We start from the raw sequence: 24,779 nt of genomic DNA on the forward strand, positions 1-24,779 counted from the left end.
TTCTAAATTAATCAAACCACCTTTCTTTCGTTTGTGCGTAAAGGCTCTATTTTTCCATGAAGTGGGATTCATGATTATTCCCTAAACGTAAAATCGGCCTCTTTTTCAATCAACCATGAGATCTGAAATGGAGACAAATATGCATGTTTCATGGCTCTCCCTCTATATTCTGAAAGGATTCTCTAGTCTACATTCAAGTCTTGTCACATTCAAATGAAAAAGGTACACCATATTTAAAGGGATTGCTTTAGAGAAATGAACAGAAAAAACGAATTTAATAAAAACTCCCTGCTAATAAAGGCCACCCATTATGTGTGTTTTCTGGGGTTAAATTCAATTTATTTAGTGTGCGCAAGGGAACCATGCCCTAGGAAAGGTGTAAAATGTCCTACGTTTGAATCGGCTGCATGGGGATTTGTCCACACACCGTAAAGCATAAGTAGGCTACACAGTTCATTCTTCAGCATTTCTAACATTCCCACACAATGTCACTGCTAATTACTAGGGCACGGGCTGAAGTTTACGTAGTGCCAAGAAAGGAACACCAGAGCACCCTTGTCATTTGAACCCTGGATTGCTCATTAAACCAATAAAATTCTCCATATGCTCAGAGGACCAATCTTTGAAAGCGCTGACAAAGAATGGTCAAGTGATGATGAAAAAACTACCCAGGGTCAAAAAGCAGTCAGATGTAAAAATGTTATGTTTTTCCTAAAAATCACCCTCTCTCCCCTGGCCCCCGCTCTTCCCTTTACACACCATGTAAGCCAACATCAGAGCTCAGATGGTGACGTGTGTGAGGTCGCTTCTCAGGGAGGCCCATTCAAGCACACAGTGAGGGGATTACTCTGTGAAAGCAGCCCCACCTCGGCTTCTTTTGTCTGGACGGCTTTGGCCCGCTGAAGCAGTGCACACTGGTAAAAATGCCCATTTTGGTTGCCTCAATGCAAAATGGGAAAGCTGAAGGGTCTGAGGAAGTTACTGCTCGTCTTGCTGTGAATGAGTCAGTGTGGCAGTAGATATATATATATTATTTAACCTTTATTTAACTAGGCAAGTCAGTTAAGAACAAATTCTTATTTAAAATGACATGGGTTAACTATGTGGGTTCAGGGGCAGAACAACAGATTTTTACCTTGTCAGCTCAGGAATTCGATGCAGCAACCTTTCGGTTACTGGCCCAACGCTCTAACCACTAGGCTACCTGCCGCCCCAATAAATACCATGATTTGGTGATTCGATCAAATACTATTCCAATAAATTAATGATGTGATTGTGGTGAAACAATATTTCACACATTTTTTGGAAGCTCTTTTGAATGTTTTCAAAGGAGACACATCCCAAGTTTTCAAACTGTCATCTTAGGTTAAATAAAGCATGAGTTAGTTAAGCAGCTCAGTTAATTGGCAGATGGAGTATTCAAAATAACACAAAATACAATTCAAGTAAGCAGTAGGCCTACCACTGCCAAAAAAGGTCAGATGTAACAGATTAATACACTGCTCTGAGCTGATTTTAGACAGCCTAAACAGAAACGCATCCTATTGGTTATTTATGTATTTTCCTTTCTTTGTAATATCTTGGAAAAAGAGTGATGTGCTACAGGAAGTGCTTGACCCACTTCCTGAGCTTGACCCACTTCCGGTGGCCTAGATTTGGCATATCCATGGTGATGGTTTTGTTGAGCGAAAAAGAGGATCCTGCCAAAGAAAACAACAAGCGTGACCCGCTGTCCAGACCTGAGAAAGATAAACTAACCATTCCCACATCAATCAGTTAGCTGTCTGATGATAAGTTATCAAACGACAAACATGGCCTCAGGCCTGAATGAAATCAATTTCTCCAAAGTTCACTTTTTAATATCTCAGTTGACAGCTTGAATGCGCCTCTTACGCAAGTATGATTGGTGGTGACACGCAGTCACCCTCTCACTTTCTTTCCCTCTTTTCTTGCCAAACAATAAGAAAAAGTAGGCCGGGGCGATCAGCTATGTGACCCCCTGACAGCACACAACAGTGGTTAAGATACAAAAGGCTAGGGAAGCTACTGCATCTCCATTGTTCAGATCTACATCATCTACCCACTGCCCATGCACCCCTAACCACCACCCCACACAACTGTGCCATGAAGAAAGAGTCCCCTGTTCTTCACCAACTGAAATGTATGTCATTATTGTATGAAGACCACAAGCCTCAACTCCTCAAAGACACTCAATATCCCTCATTATTTCTGTATCTGACTGCACTCAATTTTTTCAGCTTTACTATACACATGACTATATGGTCAAGGCCTTCCTTTTGAATGATACCATTGAATCTTGAGATATGCTTGCATAACTTGGACGTTTGAGTAAATGCATTGACGTCAATGAGATTTGCAGCCATTTAAGAGTTAGGGAGTTGATTTGTCATAGTAGATAATTCATTGTATTTTGCATTACATGAGTTGAACGGTTATCCTTTGTTTCGCCTGTTATACATCTCACTCTACAGCAACCAACAATGGAGACTAGAAGGCATAGCTTAAACTTTCTTTAGACATCTAATATTTGGATTACATTTGTATGTCATACTCCACTCACGATGAGCTGGGCAAAGTAAAATGAGTTTAACAATTCTAGGTGGGACTAGTGAGGGTAGAGGGTCAAGCACCAAACAGGCGGGAAGGAAGAGCAAGGGAGGCAGACAGTGCCTAAAGCCTCATGGTTTGAGGCCCCAGGCAGCAGTTATTTAAGGGGGGGTGGGGGTGAATTTCACAGCACCTCCTCCCATTTCAAAAGGGCCAGGGAAGGAGACAGCAGGGCCAGCCATGTGTGAACCAGGGGGATGAGAGGTCAAACGGAGAAAGCTGCTTCCAAGAATTGGGGCTCCATGTTCTCAGGACTTGTCTTCACCTTTTTTTCCTCTTCCCTCCTTTCTTTTTTAATCTGTCGGGACTAGAATGAAATAGTGGTGGTTTAATATCCACAAAAAGTGTTATGTCATACCAAGGAAGTAAAATATATTTGTGAAGCCATTTAGAGTTGTTGGACATGCCAGTGGATGGACATGTATTTTCGGATGCTAATCATTATAAATGGTACGTCAGTTAATAATATACAACTTTTCCCATACAACTGAGACCTTGTGTCCAACTGTTGGACTTATTTGTGAATAGCTTTTTCCAACATAGAACTGCAACCCCAGATATCATAAGGCCACTATAAGAACATAGCACAGACCAGGGAGCTATACGTTTAGTACAAATCTTTGTGTCAAGCACGGAGCATAATACAGACATGTTCAGTCTGCACTACAGGAAAATTAGGATTGTGAAGTAAAAAAGAACACAGTGAATGTCAGGAGCTTCTCACGGACACACACGTCAAAAAACATGTTTTTACTTTGTCATTATGGGGTAGTGTGTGTATAGATGGGTGAGAAGAAAACACAATTGAATAAATGTTGAATTCAGGCTGTAACAAATTGTGGAATAAGTCAAGGGGTATGAATACTTTCTGAAGGCACACACAAAAGTGCACATACGTGGATGCACAAACTGCATACACCACACAATCAAAACATTTTGCAATCAATAGATAATACACATTGTATCCTTTCATAGCAGCTCCACCAATATATCTTCATAACTGTGTTACAGGACAGGTCACAATCGATCAGCTCACTTTTGCATCACACCCTCTCGACTCCCAGACGGTAACAAAGTGTCATTCTGCCACAAATTAAGTTGAGAAATGGCTGTGAGCAGCTGCACAAAAGACATGATTCAAACAGACTGAATCATTTGACTTTGGGATTCTTAATCTCAGTAGTGTCACAGAGTAGTTCCACTACCTTTGCCTCTACCTCAGTAGTGCCCCTGCCTCTACTCCCCCCCCCCTCTAAATCCACCTCTACTCCCACCTCTGCCTCTAAATCCCCCTCTACAGGTGTCCTGCGGACCTCCTCAGCTTCTTCCTCTCCTCGTGGTGATCACGCTCTGCCTGCTGCTGCCGCTGTTGCTGCTCCGACTGAAGGAGATCATTGAGAAAGGACAGGAAGAGAGGAAGGCAGAGAAAGAGATACTTTTCATTGGAGCATGATTAGGCGACCTTGTGCAAAAAAATTATAGCTTTTCTATTGTCAAATCTGTAATCAACATTGACCTTGGCACTGCTTCCTCCAGCTCACGCTGTAGTCCAGGGGATTTACCCAACAGACCCTCATCAGTCTTTCTGCACGTGCGGGAGCCTTACCCAAACCTAGCTTGGCCTTGCACCATCAGTGTCCCGTGCAAAACCAATGGTATTGTTTTTTAAAACTGCAATATCCATGCAATTTATTGATAATTGAAGCATGTTTCAAAGGGTGCTGATACAAGATAGAAATACAAGACACAAGAGTGAGTCACTGACTGATTTGGGAGCTCAACCTTTATCTGGGGTTATAACACAAAGCCTAAACAGTCAAAAATGATCATGATCAAAACACAGCATTTCCTGTGACATTGGTCCTATTCTGCATGCACCATTACAGATTATACACAGTGACTACACTGCAGTGTCAACTTTAACCGGTACTTTCGTATTTTGTGTAAACATCTACGTTTGGGAGAACAGACTGATGGAGGTAAAATGTCAATGACAAGCTCTATTTGTTACTGTTACTGAACCCAGGATCAGCAGAAATCCAGATTAGTAGTCAGTAGTCAAATGGAAAGTTAACCTCACCAACCCACAGTCACCCACACACTCACGTTCTTCATGAATCATTCTGACTGAATGGACTACAAGTGAGAAGAAAATGAAAAGGACTCTGGATAAAAGAGACTGCTCCATTTGACAAGACAGGACTGTGAATGCAGCATTTGAGGCATGCAAATCACACATTGTGTTGAAATGCAGTACCTAGAAAGCCTGTTTCCTATACTGCTTTCACATAGGATTCCCGGTATTCTGCCTGTAAATAAATTGGGCAATGTTTTTTTCAAACAGCCCTATTTTACTTCTTTCTTGTCGGTATTCCCTTTTTATATAGCCATTGCCGGGAAGGAGCAAGAGACATTAAACTTTGACCTGGTTGTTGTAGTCAGTTTAAATTCAGACCCTCCACTGCTTTAATTTCTTCACACTCACAACAGTAGAGCGGGCGGCCGGAGAAAGCAGAGCAAGGTGGGTGGAAAGGACGGAACAGGCAGAGCAGTGACTGTATGCTTGCATGACAGTCCATATCTCCAATCATCTTTGCTGATAGCGATGGGTTTCCATAAGTGGAGGAATTGGTCTAATTTAGGATGTATGGTAAAGCTTCAACCCTTAGCTACCTCTTCCAATTCAAAAGAGCCAAAATGCGTCAAAGAGGTTAACCCGCCAGCCCGGCTTCAGTTGGGTCATTATAATTAAAAACGATGCATTCTAAAATAAATCACGCACATGCCTCGCATGCTTGCCTTTGGTGAGTTTAGGCCATAAGTTAGCAGTTTGCCTACTTGTATTTGGATACTCAAAACTTTGTCAGATATGTTCTGGTAGGCTAAGTATATGAGCTGGCTAGACAAAGAAATACATTATTAATTAGTTAATGCAGGTCCTAAGAAACATAAGACTAATACAATACATTTTTTTAAAGAATTTAATAGCATATTTTGAGTTGAATTATGTTACTGGTCAGTGCAGCCCATGGCTACACAGACCATTGCCTGAATTGTGGGTGTCCCTGGCTCCCCAGTGGGTGTCCCTGGCTCCCCAGTGGGTGGGCCTATGCTCTCCCAGGCCAACCCATGGCTGCGCCCCTGCCCAGTCATGTGAAACCCATAGATTAGGGCCTAATGAATTTCTTTCAATTGACTGATTTCCTTATATGAACTAACTCAGTAAAAATCTTTGAAATTGTTGGATGTTGCATTCGTATTTTTGTTCATTAGAGGATCAAAGGTCAAAGAGGGGTAGAGTGGATAAAGTAAAAATAAATAAAAGGCATTTATGCCAACAATAATGCCAACAACAATTTATGCCAACAATTTTTGTAATTGCCCTGAAATCTTTGCAAATTGTAAGTGTTGAGAGTGGGGTACACTACAACTACTGTTCTACTATTTACCATTTAGTCTTACTTCACTCTAAAATATTTGCTTTTTAATGAGTTTGAAGCACGAGAACCAAGTAGAGGGTGTTTTACATAATGGGAGGTAACCCTTGGGACACCCTTCCCTTCCTATATTTGACACGTGTCCTCATTTGTCCTGCTGCATGTGTCCACCTGTCAATACAGTGATGGATGTGACAGCCTCTCTCAGGCTGTGACCAAGGCAGGCCATACGTTTCTGTCTGCTGCAGAGAACACAGCACAGTCAGACACCTTAAGACACAGTCACGTGTTTCCCTGCTAATCATTGAAATGGCAAAAAATAACTGACTCTATATACCATGTCCATGTGAGGGTTGATTATTTGTGCTGATTGACAGTAACAATGTGAAAATGCTTGGCATTTGATGCAATCACTGTAGTACTACTCCATGCTTGCTTTGGATTGTGTGCTGTGACGTTCCGTGGCATCTATTCAAAATGTTATGGTTCAGAGAAAGTTCCTAGAGACTAGAGCATTGCCAGAAGCTCACTGGATTCTGGGTTCTCAAACATCACCTGGAAACGCTCGTTGCTAAGGATGCTGGGTAGAGCCTGGCAGAGAGAGGATTTGATTTACAGCTTAGGCAGCTGACATTCGCTAGATGATCATATTTGAGATATGTAACTGACAAAATAATGGAAACACAAGTAAATATGGGATACAAAGTATATTGAAAGCAGGTGCTTTCACACAGGAATGGTTCCTGAGAAAATTAAGCAATTAACATCCCATCATGTTTAGAGTCATGTATAAAAATGCTGGGCAGGCCATTATTTTGGATACCATGGCTATGCCCCCATAAGATGACAATGGTCCCAGGCCCGAGTGGTCACTCAGTTTGAGGAGCATGAAAACGATGTAAACCTTACGCCATGGCCATCTCAGTCACCAGATCTCAACCAAATTGAACACTTACAGGAGATTCTAAAGCGGCACTTGAGACTGAGTTTTCCAGCACCATCAACAAAAGACCAAATCATGGAATTTCTTGTGAAAGAATGGTGTCACATCCCTCCAATAGAGTTCCAGACACCTGTAGAATCTATGCCAAGATACATTGAGGCTGTTCTGGTGCTTAACACCCTATTAAGACACTTTATGTTGGTGTTTCCTTTATTTTGGCAGTTACATGAACATGACAGTTCCCTCTACATTACCTTAGAACCTAAAATACACTGCTCAAAAAAATAAAGGGAACACTTAAACAACACAATGTAACTCCAAGTCAATCACACTTCTGTGAAATCAAACTGTCCACTTAGGAAGTAACACTGATTGACAATACATTTCACATGCTGTTGTGCAAATGGAATAGACAAAAGGTGGAAATTATAGGCAATTAGTAAGACACCCCCAAAAAAGGAATGGTTCTGCAGGTGGTGACCACACACAACTTCTCAGTTCCTATGCTTCCTGGCTGATGTTTTGGTCACTTTTGAATGCTGGCGGTGCTCTCACTCTAGTGGTAGCATGAGACGGAGTCTACAAGCCACACAAGTGGCTCAGGTAGTGCAGTTCATCCAGGATGGCACATCAATGCGAGCTGTGGCAAAAAGGTTTGTTGTGTCTGTCAGCGTAGTGTCCAGAGCATGGAGGCGCTACCAGGAGACAGGCCAGTACATCAGGAGACGTGGAGGAGGCCGTAGGAGGGCAACAACCCAGCAGCAGGACCGCTACCTCCGCCTTTGTGCAAGGAGGTGCACTGCCAGAGACCTGCAAAATGACCTCCAGCAGGCCACAAATGTGCAAGGGATAAGTAGTAATCAGGTAGGCTTATTTTATTACGTTTCCACCGTATCAGAGCATGACATTTTTTTCACCTTTCACGTCAAGTGGTTATTGAAAGAGAGCTGTAAAGTTTTTTTTTTTTAAATAGGCTATGTTGAGGAACTATTGTCATTCTCAATGGATTTAGTTATTAACTTGCTGTTTGAAGTGTAGAAAATATTACTTTTGAGAAGCGCCACAGTTCTCGTGAGTTAAGACAATCAGAAATACTATCAGATCCCCAAATGGGCATATTTAAATGCCTACATTTGCATGCAGGCAAGGTAGCCTAGGCCTACTTCTATGTATAATCAGGTGTGCGTCCTTACTCAACATTGACAGGAGATTTATATTTTTTTTAAACGAGAAAAAAATAACTTGTTCCTCACAAGTGTAGCCCGCAAACAACGTGTCTACTCCGACAATAAGAACAGTAAAAGACTGTAATAAATATATTGAATGAAACAACAGAAATTACCATAACCTAGCAAACATTGTAGATTAGAAATTATGGGAATTAACAGTAAATGGTGATACTACTGGTGTGCCGTCCCCGTAGCCTCCACAATGAATTAGTCCACTGAAACAGGAGTGAATCAGACAGGCATCTTGTGTGCCATAAAAGAATATCCACATATTTGTAACTGCTCGACAAAGAAAAATATTGGTCGACCAACAACCTATCGACCAAACAATCGACCAGTCGACTAAATGGGGTCAGCCCTAGACCAGTAGCATGTGAAACCCGAGTGTGTGTGCAGGTGTATTTGCTCCTACCTTCTTCCTGGCAGACAGTTCCTCCTCGTTGTCTCCCTCCTCCATCAGTTTGAGAGCCAGCTCTTTGTTCACCTTGGGCAGCTTCTGTCTCAGCAACACAGAGCATTCATACAACACAACACACAATATATTAGCTATATACACTAGATAACATCGTCTGTATCACCATGTCCTTCAATTAATCAATAAAATGTGCACTACATGAAAATTACTATGTGAACATCTCATTCCAAAATCATGGCCATTATTATGGAGTTGGTCCCCCCTTTGCTGCTATTATTCTAAAATTGATTCAATTGTTTTTTCCCCCTCATCAATCTAAACACAACACTTCATAATGAACATGATGGTCACTCTGACAGAGATCTAGATTTCTTCTGTGGAGATGAGAACCTTCCAGAAGGACATTCATCTCTGCAGCACTCCACCAATCAGGCCTTTACGGTAGAGTGGCCAAATGGAAGCCACTCCTCAGTAAAAGGCACATGACTGCCTGCTTGGAGTCTCAGACCATGAGAAACAAGATTCTCTGTTCTGATGAAACCAAGATTGAACTCTTTGACCTGAATGCCAAGCGTCACATCGAGAGAAAACCTGGCACTGTCCCTACGTGAAGCATGGTGGTGGCAACATCCTGCTGTGGGGATTTCTTCAGCGGCAGGGACTGGGAGACTAGTCAGGATAGAGGGAAAGATGAACGGAGTAAGGTACAGAGAGATCCTTGATGAAAAGTGCTCAGGAGTGCTCAGACTGGGGTGAAGGTTCACCTTCCAACAGGACAACGACCCTAAGCACACAACCAAGAAAACTCAGGAGTAGCTTCAGGACAAGTCTCTGAATGTCCTTGAGTGTCCCAGCCAGAGCCCGGACTTGAACCCGATCTAACATCTTTGGAGACCTGAAAAAAGCTGTTCAGCGACACTCGCCATCAAACCTGATAGCGCTTGAGAGGATCTGCAGAGGAGAATGGGAAAAAGGCCCCAAATATAGGTGTGCCAAGCTTGTAGCGTATGAATACTTTCCGAATGTACTGTAACAGCCTCCACTCTTCTGGAAAGGATTCCACTAGATGTTGGAACATTGCTGCGGGTACATGGTTCCATTCAGCCACAAGAGCATTAGTGAGGTTGAGCGATTAGGCCTGGCTCGCAGTCGGCATTCCAATTCATCCCAAAGGTGTTTGATGGGGTTGAGGTCAGGGCTCTGTGCAGACCAGTCAAGTTCTTCCACACTGATCTCGACAAACCATTTCTGTATGGGCCTCACTTTGTGCACAGGGGAATTCTTATGCTGAAACAGGAAAGGGCCCTCCCCAAATTGTTGCACCAAAGCGTGATTCATCACTCCAAAGAACGTGTTTGCACTACTCCATAGTCCAATGGCGGCGAGCTTTACACCACTCCAACCGACACTTGGCATTGCGCATTGGTGATCTTAGGCTTGTGTGCAGCTGCTCGGTCATGGAAACCCATTTCATGGAGCTCCCAATGAACAGTTATTGTGCTGACGTTGCTTCCAGAGGCAGTTTGGAACTCTGTAGTGAGTGTTGCAACCGAGGACAGACGGTCTCGTTCTGTGAGCTTGTGTGGCCTACCACTTCGCGGCTGAGCCGTTGTTGTTCCTAGACGTTTCCACTTCACAATAACAGCACTTACAGTTGAGCGTGGTAGCTCTAGCAGGGCAGAAATTTGACAAACTGATTTGTTGGAAAAGGGGCATCCTATGACGGTGCTACGTTGAAAGTCACTGAGCTCTTCAGTACGGCCAATGTTTGTCTATGGAGATTGCATTGCTGTGAGCTCAATTTTACACAACTATCAGCAACGGGTGTGGCTGAAATAGACAAATGCACTCATTTGAAGGGGTGTCCACATACTTTTGGTGATGTCATGTATTTTAGAAAGGCCTTTTTACATCCTTGTCTGTCTGAATGTATTATATTTTTAACAGTGACAGAGTATGATATCCCACCTTGATTTGTATTCTCTGCGCCCTGGACTCCTATCTTTTGGCGAATCTTGTCCTTGCGGTACTCATCGTAGGCAAATGGATTGGCCATGGTCTTCACCTGGACAAGCCACACAAAACGTATTTAGACACACAACTCTAACATCGACAATCAACTAAGAATATGCAGTTATACACACACAAATAAGAAGACAAACACACACCCTACCTTATGGTACAGTCTGATGTCCATGAAGAAGCCATGCATGTAGGCCCGCAGTAGAGAAGATCCCACCAGGTCAGACAGACCTATAGTTGAACAAAGGGCAGGTAGCATTATAGATTGTAGTGACATTAATCATACATATTTCCTGAATGAAATTCATAAAAATATTTGTACTCTTTCAAATTGGCTGACATGCCAAGGACAGTAAGGCTGAGTAATTAACTTTGTGAAACAGCCTGTTTGAATGTGCTGGAAGAAAATGACATGACTGTAGACAACTATTTTTTGCCCTGAGGCTGTGTGACATCAAGGCTGGTTGCTCCCATTTAAACTGACACATTCAGGACAGTGGGGAACAGAGGGTAGGCCTATAAGTGGCAATTAAAATCTTAAGCTTTAACTTCATATAACAGATTTTAATTTTAACTGCTTTGTCCAAGCTCACGTCTTTCAACAGGACCGTAGTGATAGCTTGTTAAATTTTTCTGTTAAAATAGGCCTTTCTGCTAACATAGCTATTTGGTAAGAAACCTTTTGAGAGTTTAGATAAAGTTGTGTAACATCAGTCTCCAGACACCATTCCTTCAGCACTGAATAAACTTGTTAGTGACTGCCATGAGGCTTTTTGGTCCCTGTAAGATCACTTTAGTTCAGGAATGTGTGGTAGTTGTGGCACAGAAGGACTGTGTGTGTGTGGTAACCAGATAGAAACCCTCTTTCCCCAGAAATCTTACTCTATATGCCCCGCTGCCGGTCTGTTACATAACAAGGACCCATTTCACAGTTGCAGTGAACTGAACTCCCCTCCCCTCTAGGTCCCTCTCCCCCCTCCCATCTACTCCACCCTTATCTCTCCTTCCCTCCCCAATAACCGCCTTTCTCCTCCATGTCATTTGATCTCTTTAGTGCTGACCCAAGCATTCCTCTGTTCTTTCAACCCACTCTGTTCTCCGCCCCTTCATCTTTCCCTATCCCTCCTCCCATCTCTTAATTTCTCTCTCCATTCCGCCAGTGTTTCCCTTTTAGGCGGGACGGGAAAGCCTGGAGTGTATTCATTATGCCGATTCTGTTGCAAAACGTTTCTTAAACGGAAGCAAATGGAATGGTGGGGTGGACCTAAATAAACTTTTGTTTTAGTTGCAAAAATGTGTATACCCCTAACCTAGCAGTGTTGCCCCAACCTGCCTAAATACAAATACAAAATGGCCTCCACTGAATGAAAAGTGTAGTGTACACAGCCCTGGAAGGTTCCTTAGGAACTTTAGGCCAAAAATAACTTGAATGCTCTATTCTAATTCAAGGCCCCAAACCTCTATGTAATAGGTACTTGTATTTCTGTAGATTTGAGAGGAACAAATAGATAATAGCTGATACGTAATATGCCAATAGCTCTACCTCCACCCCCCTCTCACCCAGGTTCTCCAGGTCCTTGCGGGTGACAAACTTGTAATCATCGTAGGTGGTACTCTCAGGGCTCTCCTCCAGCTCCTCTGTCAGGTTGTCCAGGAAAGAGCTTCAGCGAGGAGCAGGCCCCAGTGCCTACACAGGGACAACATGTAGAGGAGGAAGGAGAGACAAGAACAAGTGATGAAGTGAAGGAGGGACAAGGAATGAAGAACAAGCAAGATTCATGGAACATTTGAACAATTCTAATTCAATAACATTTCTACTGCTCTTGAGGGCTGGTAAGGGAGGTAGGTGTTGGCAACGTTCCTATGGCTAGGTGTAGTTTCTTGCACCTATCCAATCCTCTAAGGGCTCTGAGGATGAATCGACAAGGATTGCCTGCGTTACCAGATTGGAATCACCCCTTTACTTAAGATAATTGAATGCTACTGGGTTCAATCCGAACTGACTTCTGTTTGTCTATAAAATCAGAGCTCAAAGTCTACGGAATGTCCACTTTGCTGGATTGAATCCCTGAGCTGACAAGGTAAACATATGTTGTTCTGCCCCTGAGCAAGACAGTTAACCTTTACTTAACACCCATCCCGGATCCGGGAGCATCCTCATCAGTAAAAGCTGACTAGCATAGCCTAGCATAGCACCACAAGTAAATAATAGCATATAAATATCATGAAATCACAAGTCCAATACAGCAAATGAAAGATAAACATCTTGTGAATCCAGCCATCATTTACGATTTTTAAAATGTTTTACAGCGAAAACACAATATGTATTTATATTAGCTAACCACAATAGCCAAAGACTCAACCGCATATTTTTCACCATGTTTCTACCGCATAGGTAGCTATCACAAAACCGACCAAATAGAGATATAATTAGTCACTAACCAAAAAACAACTTCATCAGATGAGTCTTATAACATGTTATACAATAAATGTATGTTTTGTTCGAAAATGTGCATATTTGAGGTATAAATCATAGTTTTACATTGCAGCTACCATCAAAAATATCACCAAAGCAGCCAGAATAATTACAGAGAGCAACGTGAAATACCTAAATACTCATCATAAAACATTTATGAAAAATACATGGTGTACATTAAATGAAAGATAAACATCTTGTGAATCCAGCCAATATTTCCAATTTTTTAAAGTGTTTTACAGCGAAAACACAATATAGCATTATATTAGCTTACCACAATAGCCAAACACACAACCGCATTTATTCACCGCATAGATAGCATTTGCAAAAACCAGCAAAAGATATAAAATTAAATCACTAACCTTGACCAACTTCATCAGATGACAGTCTTATAACATCAGGTTATACAATACACTTATGTTTTGTTCGAAAATGTGCATATTTAGAGCTGCAAACCGTGGTTATACATTGTGAATATGTAGCATCGATTCACCAGAATGTCCGGAACTATTTTGGACATTCACCTAATCTGACCAAAGAACTCATCATAAACTTTACATAAAAATACTTGTTGTATGGCAAATGAAAGATACACTGGTTCTTAATGCAACCGCCGTGTTAGAGTTTTTAAAATAACTTTACCATAACAAACAGCTTGCATTATTTGAGAGACAGCGCCCGCCAAAATGGCAGAGAATAGGAATCAACATTTTCCACAGAAATACGAAATAACATCATAAATTGTTCTTACTTTTGCTGAGCTTCCATCAGAATCTTGTACAAGGAGTCCTAGGTCCAGAATAAATCGTTGTTTGGTTTTAGAATGTCCTTTTCTCCTGTCGAATTAGCAACCTTAGCTAGCCATGTGGCGTGAACATGCCCATCTTCTCTTGATGCAAAGAACAGACAATTCCAAAAGTCCCAATAAATGTTGAATAAACTGATACAACTCGGTTGAAAAAAACTACTTTATGATGTTATTATCACATGTATCAAATAAAATCAGAGCCGGAGTTATCCGCCGTGTATACCGAACGCTTTTCAGAAGCCAATGTCGACGTACTTCGCGCACCAGAGAAGACAAAGACATTTCCAGACCTGTCACTCCAAAAGCTCTTGTTCGGCCTCAGATCAAGCTAGACACCCCATTCCACCTTCCACTGCCTGTTGACATGTAGTGGAAGGCGTATGAAGTGCATGCATATCGATAAATATTAGGCAATTGAATAGGCAGGCCCTGAAACAGAGCCTCGTTTTCAGATTTTTCACTTCCTGTCTGGAAGTCCGCTGCAAAATGAGTTCTGTTTTACTCACAGATATAATTCAAACTGTTTTAGAAACTTGAGTGTTTTCTATCCAATAGTAATAATAATATGCATATTGTACGATCTAGAATAGAGTACGAAGCCGTTTAATTTGGGTACGATTTTTTCCAAAGTGAAAACAGCGCCACCCTGTTGACAAGAAGTTTTAACACACTGTTCCCCGGGCGCTGAAGACATGGATGCCGATTATGGCAGCCCCCCGCACCTCTCTGATTCAGAGGGGTTGGGTTAAATGCGAGACACATTTCAGTTGAATAACTGACTAGGTATCCCCCCGTTCCCTCAGTGTAATCATTGACGAGCTAATGTTAACTTCCAAACAATTCCCTTCTGTTCTATAGGCAGCTAGGGAGGCATGCGTTGAAGGCCTTTGCACACCACTCAAATTAAAAATCTAGGGAAAAATTAACTCTCAGGAACTGGAATCATAAACCAAACAAGTTGACAACTTTGTGTTGGTTACCATTGATGTTCATAGCACACAACTTTGTGTGATATTTGGGGTTACCCGAGTGCATACCCGAGTGAAAAATGTAGCTATTTATTCAGGGCAGTTTGAGCACTGCTATATCAATGTTTAATATCAGCCGCTGAAGTATTCTAAAACTCCCAATAGCAAAAAATATAACGCCTTTGCTGTTAACAGATAAACACAATATTTCCTAAGTTCAGTATTAGCTCTCTTTAGGCCCAAACACACGCTAGTTAAGACCTTGCTGTTCTGTAGCTCAACACCACAGTGATCTAATCAGTGGTTGATGAATGGGACAGTACTTAGAAACTAATCATGTGTCAGGGTCGACACATCTTTCAAAGCAGACTACTTTACAGTACACACACAATCTTCCTAAACAGAGACTACTTTACAGTACACACATCTTCCTAAACAGAGACAACTTTAAAGTGTACACACGCTTTTCCTAGAAGAACTGAAAAGCTGGTATAGGGGTAGGCACAAGACGACCTGTTGCTGAAGAACATGCACAACCCAACAAGGGCACTTTCTAGGTGAAACCAGGTGGGCAGCTTTCTACGAATAGTGCCCTTGGTTTAGCTTTTTTGCAGACCATAGAAAACCAGCCAAACCAAACAAATGAATGTCTCAAACACTAAAGCCCTCAAATAGAGATCGTCCTTTTATGCCTTCTCTATACTGCCTTGGTCTGTTTGGTTTCAATTCCCACCCTGGAGTAAATCCATCTCATGGAAAGATTTGACTTTCAAGCCAAACCTGCGGCACACTGAGATATGCAAAACTAGACTGAGGGAGTGTGAGGATTGTAGAACTCACAGTGATGTAGAACGTATTCATCTTGGGGTCTTCATTGCCAGTAAAGAGCATACCTGTGACGTTAAAAGAGAAGAAAAAAAGCGTGAGATAAGCTAACGATATAGACAGATCATTTTCAGATACTGAAGTTAGCAAAGTAATAAACTAAGAAAGTGGAACTGTACAAAGGCGTCTGCTGGTTTTGTTCGACTCCAGTTAAAAACCCTAACTGCATGTACATGCAGAAAGCAAAGCCCACTTAAGCATAGGATGACAGTAGTACGTTTGCAGGCAGACTAGACAGGGACAAGTAGACAACAGCAAAAGAACCAAAAAGTCTTGCTGGGTTTTAAAATGTATGTTACCATTACTGACAAAAGCCTGGCTTGCACCATATCTTCACCTGACCACAAATCATTCATAAATGGTTCTGGGAATTTGCTAAAAATGTGAAATTACAGTGATTATATCCTGAATTAATAAAGCAGACAATGGGCCTTTTTGAGCAGCTCCATTCTTTGTTTATTACTTTGCTAACTCTAGTATGTGAAAAATAATGTAAGCATGCTTTAACAAAATCAAGAGAGCCCTGCGTGAGGGCCCCCGCCAACCCAGAGGACTGACTGAACTCTCTCTCTGAGGCTGACATGAGTCATGTTTTTAAACGGGCCAACACTTGCAAGGCCGCAGGGCCAGATGGTATTCCAGGGTGTGTACTCAGGGCATGCGCAGACCATCTGGCAGGTGTCTTCAAGGACATTTTCAACCTCTCATTGTCCCAGTCTGTAATCCCAACATGTTTCAAGATGACTTCCATCATTCCTGTCCTCAAGAACTCTAAGACATCCTGCCACAATGACTACCGCTATGTAGCACTCACATCTGTAATCATTATGTGCTTTGAAAGGCTGGCCATGGCACACATCAACTTCATCCTTCAACCTTCTCAACATCAGCAAGGCCGCAGTGAAGCCAGTCAAGAGCTTCAAGATCTTCTGTATCCACATCACTGAGGACTTATCATGGTCCTCTCACACCAGCACAGTCCCTCAGGAGGCTGAAACGATTTGGCATGGCACCTCAGATCCTTAGGAACTTTTACAGCTGCTGCATCGAGAGCATCCTGATTGGTCATATCACCGTCTGGTATGGCAACTGCACCACCCTCGACCCGAAGTCCCTACAGAGGGTGGTGAGGACGACGCAGCGCATCACTGTGGGTGAGCTCCCAGCCATCCAGGACATACATGCCAGGTGGTGTCTGAGAAAGGCCTGAAAAATTGCCAAAGACTCCAGTCACCCGATACATGGAGGGTTCTCCATGCTCCAGTCCGACAGACAGTACCGGTGAATCAAGGCTTAGACCAACAGACTCCTAAACAGCTTCTATCCCCTGGCCATAAAAATCGCTAACAACTACTACACCGTCTCACACCAACACTTCTGCTAAAACTATTATTGATTACTCCCACTACGCTGCTGTTTACTGATTACCATTAGTATCTATTTATCCTGCTACTGGTTACTATTACTGAGTGTACAAGATATTAGGAACAGCTTCCTAATATTGAGTTGCACCCCCTTTTGCCATCAGAACAGCCTCAATTCTTTGGGGCATTGACTCTACAAGGTGACGAAAGCATTCCACAGGGATGCTGGCCCATGTTGACTCCAATGCTTCCCCCAATTGTGCCAAGTCGGCTGGATGTCCTTTGGGTTGTGGACCATTCTTGATATACACATGAAACTGTTGAGCGTGAAAAACTCAGCGGCGTTGCAGTTCTTGACACAAACCGGTGCGCCTGGCACCTACGACCATACCAAATTCAAAGGCACTTCAATCTTTTGTCTTGCTCATTCACCCTCAATGGCACACATACACAATCCATGTCTCAATTGTCACAAGGCTTAAAAATCCTTATTTAACCTGTCTCCTCCCCTTCATCTACCTGATTGAAGTGGATTTAACAAGTGACAACAAAAAGGATCATAGCTTTCACCTGGTCAGTCATGAAAAGAGCAGGTGTTCCTAATGTTTTGTACACTCAGTGTAGGTCACACACTGAATCAAACAGATGTCTGTACATGTGCATAGCCCTGGGGGAGGGAGGGTTACTGGAAAGAAGAGGGAGGTAGGTAGGACAGTATAGTGGGAAGAGATGGCCTAGACGCCAATAGCCTAAAATGGCCTCCTTTCCTCTCCTTCATGGCCAGTTATGAGTGAGAAAACACATGGGAAGCGCTAGGTGCCTCAAGTTGAGTAGTAACTGGCAGAGTACTCCGGACGCTTCAAGTTTCCTTTTGGTAGCCGCGCCAACCCCCAACAACACGTTTCACGTTTTGTGTGACTAATTAGTGGAACATCCTCCATTCCTATTCGTTCCCTTTCCCAATGAATGAATAGTTGTAACACCCCATTGACACACTCCTCCCCAAATGAATAACACTGGAACTTCAGAGACTGTTTAGAGCAAGAGGGTGGGGTAAATATTTGGTAATTTCACACAAACATCTCATGCCAGGAGCACCTGAATTGGAGACAATGCGTGCCCATCATGGGATGGTTGGGAAAGAGGCACGGGCGTAGACAAAACTTAAATGGCATGTGTGTCTGCAACGAAAATACCAAAGAGATGAGGTGTGTGTGTGATCTCTGTGATGAAGTCACGCATAGAGAGAATGTACATGCCAAAAATAACTGAAGCAGGATTGTAATAAATTGGGGCTGAATAAGGGATCATAAACTTTACCTGGATTCACCTAGTCAGTCTATGTCATGGAAAGAGCAGATGTTCCTAATGTTTTGTACACACTAGTGGTAATATATACAATAAATATTGATATATTCCTGCTACCAGTCACTTTCCAGCCCTGTTTACATGTATATCACACCTACACTCTCACACACACCCACCACTTATGCTGCTGCCATACTGTTGACTATTTATCCTGCTACCAGTCACTTTCTCCTAATACCCGCCTATATGTACATCTCTACCTCAAATACTCCAGTATCCTTGCACATTTGTTATTGTCACTGACCCTGTATATAGTTTCCCATCTAATTTTTCGTGTTTTCTTTATTATATATACACATACATCTTTTATTAGTGATACTATTTTGATATTGATTATTCACTGCTGGGTAGAGCATGCAAGTTAAGCATTTCACTATACTTGTGACAATAAAACATGAACTTGAATGAGCGTCTTAAACAGTTTAACTCAAGTGCTCAGTAAAGATTGATGTAATTAGACATAATTGCTGGTAGAGAAGCTGTCAGTGGACAGTGTGGCAGTCTTACTTAAAAAGCACAGTCCAAGCCCTCTTTACAGTAGCACAGGGGAAAGCAACTAAATTCCGCCGTATGACGATTTTTGTTGGAGTGAATGGTTGGGGGTACTAAAAAAAATTAGTACACTGCAAATTGACCATAACTAAGCCCAAAAAGGGATTGTTCTTTTCAAATACAATCATTTCAAAACTTGATCACATTGAGATACAATCACTTGTATTTTTTTTTTGAGGGGGGCTTGGGACACACACACCTGGAAACAGATTTCCAAATTTTTCCCGAATTCATGGTGATTTTACAGTTTTTTGTAACATAAAACTAAATCACTTGTGGGCCGTTTCTGTTGCCGACCCTGCAGGAGTGTTAAGGACTTGTTGATGAGGTCAATGGGCACCATCTAGTGGTAGTTGAGCATACTGGTAAATGACTACCCAAGAAAATAACAAGAGTGTCTGTTGGCCAACCCTCAGAGATAAACTTGGTACAGAAGCAATGTTTAATGTATCTAGCTCATTGCTAATAGAATGTATCTGGTGATCTCACCAGAATCAGGGTAGATGCACACATCATTGATGTTTGTCTGGGGCTCAATGGAGGAGAACACTTTCCCCTAGGGTGAAACAGACCAGAGGTATGGTTAGAATATCAATTCTAGCACTGTGATAGTTCATGAAGGACAGACCACTAATTAACTGTCCAATGACAAACACATTTTTACTATCAAAAATGCAAAGCTATTTCCCCAATATTACCACAACATTTATTGTAAATACTTAAAGCTGGAATGTAACACTTTTTGGGCAACCTGACCAAATTCACATAGAAATTTGAGTTATAGATCCTTCTAAGAAAGTCTAAGAAGCAGTAGATCTGTTTTATGTGCGCCATTTTTACGTTTATTTTTGTGCCTTTTATTTTCGGTTTTGTACACCAGTTTCAAACCTCGGAAAATAAATCATGTTTGGTTATGGAAAATATATATATCACAGCGGTTTAGACTGTACAATGATTCTCTACACTATACATTTCTTGTTTGTCACAAACTGAAATTAGGCGACCATTAGAATTTTAGCATACCAGGAAATGCAGGTGGGATTTCTGCATATTGCACATTTAATTCAAAGTGAGTTTGGAATAGCGCAGTTGGCAATACTTTCTAAACCAGCATAAATCATCTTTGCTGTTTTTGGAACATCCAAACAATAAAAACACTTAGGTTTTCAAATGTCCAATATGTCAAAATGTCTAGTTTTTAAAAAACAATCACATATTTTTTGCAACATTCATAAACATTTACTATGTCTTTGTTCCAGATCTTGATGATCTTGGAGTCTGTGGTCAGAAGCAGGTCTAGGTGGTCCTGAAAGTTGACAGACTTGATAGGAAGGCCGTAGTAATGGTATTTAACCAGCAGGGGGTGACTGGCGCGCAGGTCGTAGAGGAGGACCTACAGTACCCGGCAGACCGATCTTCAATAGGGAAACTTGTGGGGAGGACTACAGTTAGGCAATAAGTCAAATTCAACATCTATTCCAGAGTTTTCCGCAATATCCCAGCTATTACGACACCATCATTGTAAAAGTTCATACCTGACCAGTGCTGGTTCCCACAGCCATGGTGAGAGCCGTTAAACGTGAGTGCGCTGACCGAGGGCAAGCCCTCCACTCTAAAGACAAACACATTCACATCATGGATTAGAACAATGGTGTTTTTCTAGATGCATCTAACTGTTCATGTTCTAGTGGTGTACTTCCTTTGTTCCCTCTGTGACACTGCTCAGGGCACAGTCTAGCATCCCACCCGACTTCGTACACGAGGGTCCCAGCATTCCACTTTCCTTAACCACCGACAACACAGGGAACACAATTAGACACACACAGGCACACACACTCAAAATGTTCAATCCATTAACTCTTTGCGGCACATAGGCTCCACCCACCTCCGCGGTTCCTGAGGCCAACACTTGATGGACAGGGTTGATGTCACACACATTGTGCTCCCTGTCAGTCATAGAAAGGGCAAAACAAGACATGATCACACTACATGCATACTGCCGAGTCTTGTAATGACTGTGTTTACAGTATTGTATTTTAATGTACAGCTGCATTCACAAATAAAGTATTGTACATGTATACTTACACAGCATCTGTCTAAAGGGAGTTGAGGAACCTGCCTTGCTCCAGATTGAGTCTGAATATCTCTGAGCTGAGACACGAAAAAGGTCCGTCTTACTGTAGTGTCAACAGTAACACAACTCCAACTTGTCAAGTTGAAGCCAAGTCTAATGATACATAGGAAATCAAGACAGTGAATGATCCAGCTTCTTTTGCCTTTTAACCCTTACCTTGCCCCCAACAAAGTACAGGTCGCAGGAGGGGTAGTGGTAAGCAAAGTCCCTACCAAACTTGGGAATGCGAGTCTTGTAGCAGTGTCCATGCTGCAAGTGGAACTCCACGTACCGGTTACAGTGGAGAAACACCAGCTACACACACACACAATATCAGGTCACATTTATTTATTGAAAAAATAAAAGTTAAGGTAACCCACACTGCAGGAAACAACCAAGGAAATCTGTCTTACCTTCGAGTAGTTGTCAGACAAAATATCAAAGGCCACAACTTTGAAGGGGAAAAAAACACTGAGAACTAGCTACAAGAAAAAAATAACATCTACAACATCGGCAAAGACTGCTGCACAATGCAAAAGCTGTATTTATTGGTGTCCATCATGGCATGGCAATTGTTGGGTGTGTGTTTACTGAGAATATGTGCCTGACTGTACCCTAGTTAAATATTAAATGTGAGACATGTGAACGCTGCGTGTAACACATCCGGTGTCAGGATAAATAAAAAGCAAGGTCTGCTAACTTTCTTTAATTATGTTTAATTACCGCAAACAATGAATGGCAAATGCAATTTTCGTATATACGGGTTCGCTGTATCACCGCGCAGGGTTAACAGGGAACTAGCAGGAAGTACGTAAACAGCTGTTCTTATACCGTGATGACGTAGTTTCAACGCGTCTGTTGGCCTATCACAGTAGAGGCAGGGCGTGGTTTAGACTTTGCCCCGCCTTTGCTGGGCCTCGGATTTGTCCAAGCCCCTTGGCGCGTTCCTTTTGTCCACATCTGGTTGCTGAGTAGATTAGATCCGTCTTGTGTCTGTCGATTCTACACTGAAACAGTTCCTAATATGGTATTGTTCAGTATTCTAACCTCCTGGTTGGTCTAGAGATGCACCCCTCCCCTCTCCAGACTGTCCACAGCTTTTATGGCCTGTGTTGGTCAGTCCTTACACCTACACACACACCCCCCTCTGTATTGTTTGTGTGTGTGTGTAACAAAACAATATTCATCTTCAACAAATATGCTAACAGCCTATAGTGCATAAACATAAATCCTAACAGACACCATCACTGAGATAGCTGGATCCTCTTCTTATGGACCAGCCACTCACTTCACAACAAAAGGAGGGACGGATACTTGCAGGGATTCCCATAGCACATCGAAGTTCCAGAGGACCATAAAAGAAAAAAATATATTTTTTTAAATGCAGCTAGTGGGTCTATCACTTACCGTCTGAATCCAGACAGCGCTCAAACTTCAAGGACAACTGATACATGTCATAGCATCGGATTCTGGGTTTTGTATGTGCCTGAAAGGATTTTAAAAGAAGTTGACAAATCCATACATAACAGTAATTACTTATAATACTGTCTACTCTAGTGATATATGCCAAATTTAATCTGAACGTGACAGCAAGCCAAATGCTCACCTGCTGCTAGAATGAACTGCCCATCCCTTGACACTTTGATAGAGGTGCACACTGTGGGCATTTCAAAGTCCTGGATGAGCTCAATCCTGCGTTGGATGTCTGAGAAAAAGCAGTTAGGGAGGTGAGGCGTGAAATAATAGCCTGGCCACTTTGCCAGCACACAAACACCTGTAAGCCATTAGTTAGTAAAGGAATACTCACCAACATCTTTATTTTGAAAGGCCCGTTTCTTGAGAGCCACTGGGAAACAAATATTGAGACGTGTGCTATCACATACTGTGGTTATTAGAAGCTACTGCATACTTTGTGACCTCAAACACAATTTTACAGCAATATATAAACCTGCTTGATGACCTGGATGCAGCGTTAACCAGCTGCCTGACTGGCTAGTTGCTTAGCATGCCTTTGCTTCAAGTGCGCAATAACTAATGAAAAAATGACCTAACTACAAAATGTAATTGGTTATCAATTGGTGATCAAATAATATTAGCAGTAGCTAACTTGCTTGCTTTTTATTGTAAGTTAGCTTGCTAAACTAACAAGAAAACTAGCTAGCTAACATTAGCTATTCATGCAACCGTGTTATAAAGTTATACATCTTCACATCATTCACACTGGATATCTGCATTGTCGAGGCTGTCAAAGACACTTTCCACTCATAACACCAATGTACAATATTTGTAAATTCTGAATATTAGTAAATATTCATGCCCCACGTTGCTACAAACAACAGGACGCGTTGGTCTGTACTTTTAGGTCCGTGTGGAAACGTGGACGCCACACCACAAAACAACAGATGGTGTTCGCATTGATTTCTGTAAAGAAAGCCTGTAGGTTTTGTTTTTGGATGTTATATCAAATTAATAATATTGATAGCGCAAACGAACACACTTAAGCATGGTAATACAATCCTCCTGATAATCATTTTACATTCTAGTCATTTAGCAGACGAACTTACAGGAACAATTCGTGTTAACTTCCTTGCTCAAGGGCACAAGAACAGATTTTTCATCTAGTCGCCTCGGGGATTCGAACCAGCTAAATAATCAAACTCTACTGTACTGTACCATACAATACATGAATTGTAACATAACGGTGACAAACGGTGCCCACAAACTGTTAGGGACTACATAAAGCTGTTGTAATAAATACCATTTAAAATAACACAAGCATATTGCTATTACATTGTTATAACTAACTTCTTTCTAAGCAGGGTTTCTCACACACCCAAAGACAGATGGCTGGCACAGACCTTTCATAAACACTGATAAGAAAAGGGTGCTTGGGCCCGCATTTCACGAGATAATGACACACACACACACATACCCAAGGACGGAGGGCTGACTACGCACACACAAAATCTCCTGTTTAGCTGAACATTTGATAACAAAGAACTTTTGCTATAAGACTCAGAAGGATGACGCCCAGCTCATCAGGACCAATCTGAGAAGACAACAACCTGTCCAGAACCAACCAAAGGACCAGAACTTCCAGACTCAACCTACTTTCTGTGTTGTATAAAATGTCTATGCAATCAGTTATCTGGGCTTTTTCTGGAGGTTGTCTATGAGCCGAAGGAACGAGACCGTATACGCTTGTACCAGATATCTTTACTCATAATTAAACTGCCGCTTGTCATACAATTTATCACCTTGTCTGAATCGATCCTTGACCGGCTCGCCCTTCTCCATATCCAATTATCAACACTGTTGTCACGATCGTGTGGAGGATTGACGGACCAAAACGCAGCTTTAGGAAAATAAGCCATCTCCTTTTTATTTACGAAGAAGGCACACGAAACAAAAACACTTAAACACTAAACAAAACAAGAAAACGATCGTGAAGCTAAAACAACGATGTGCACACACTGACTACAAACGTATCACATAGACAATTACCCACAACCAATGAGAGCCTATGGCTACCCTGAATAAGGCTCCCAATCAGAGACAACCGAAATCAGCT

The 24,779-nt window shown here is 42.0% G+C and overlaps 1 pseudogene; it reads right to left on the reverse strand.

Moving 5' to 3' along the window:
- Positions 1 to 4,393: 4,393 nt before the first annotated feature.
- On the reverse strand, positions 4,394 to 24,505 carry LOC129813367 (nucleolar protein 10-like; annotated as a pseudogene).
- Between the last annotated feature and the right edge of the window lie 274 nt (positions 24,506 to 24,779).

Source organism: Salvelinus fontinalis, chromosome 16 (assembly GCF_029448725.1).
Source record: "Salvelinus fontinalis isolate EN_2023a chromosome 16, ASM2944872v1, whole genome shotgun sequence".
Classification (NCBI taxonomy): domain Eukaryota; kingdom Metazoa; phylum Chordata; class Actinopteri; order Salmoniformes; family Salmonidae; genus Salvelinus; species Salvelinus fontinalis.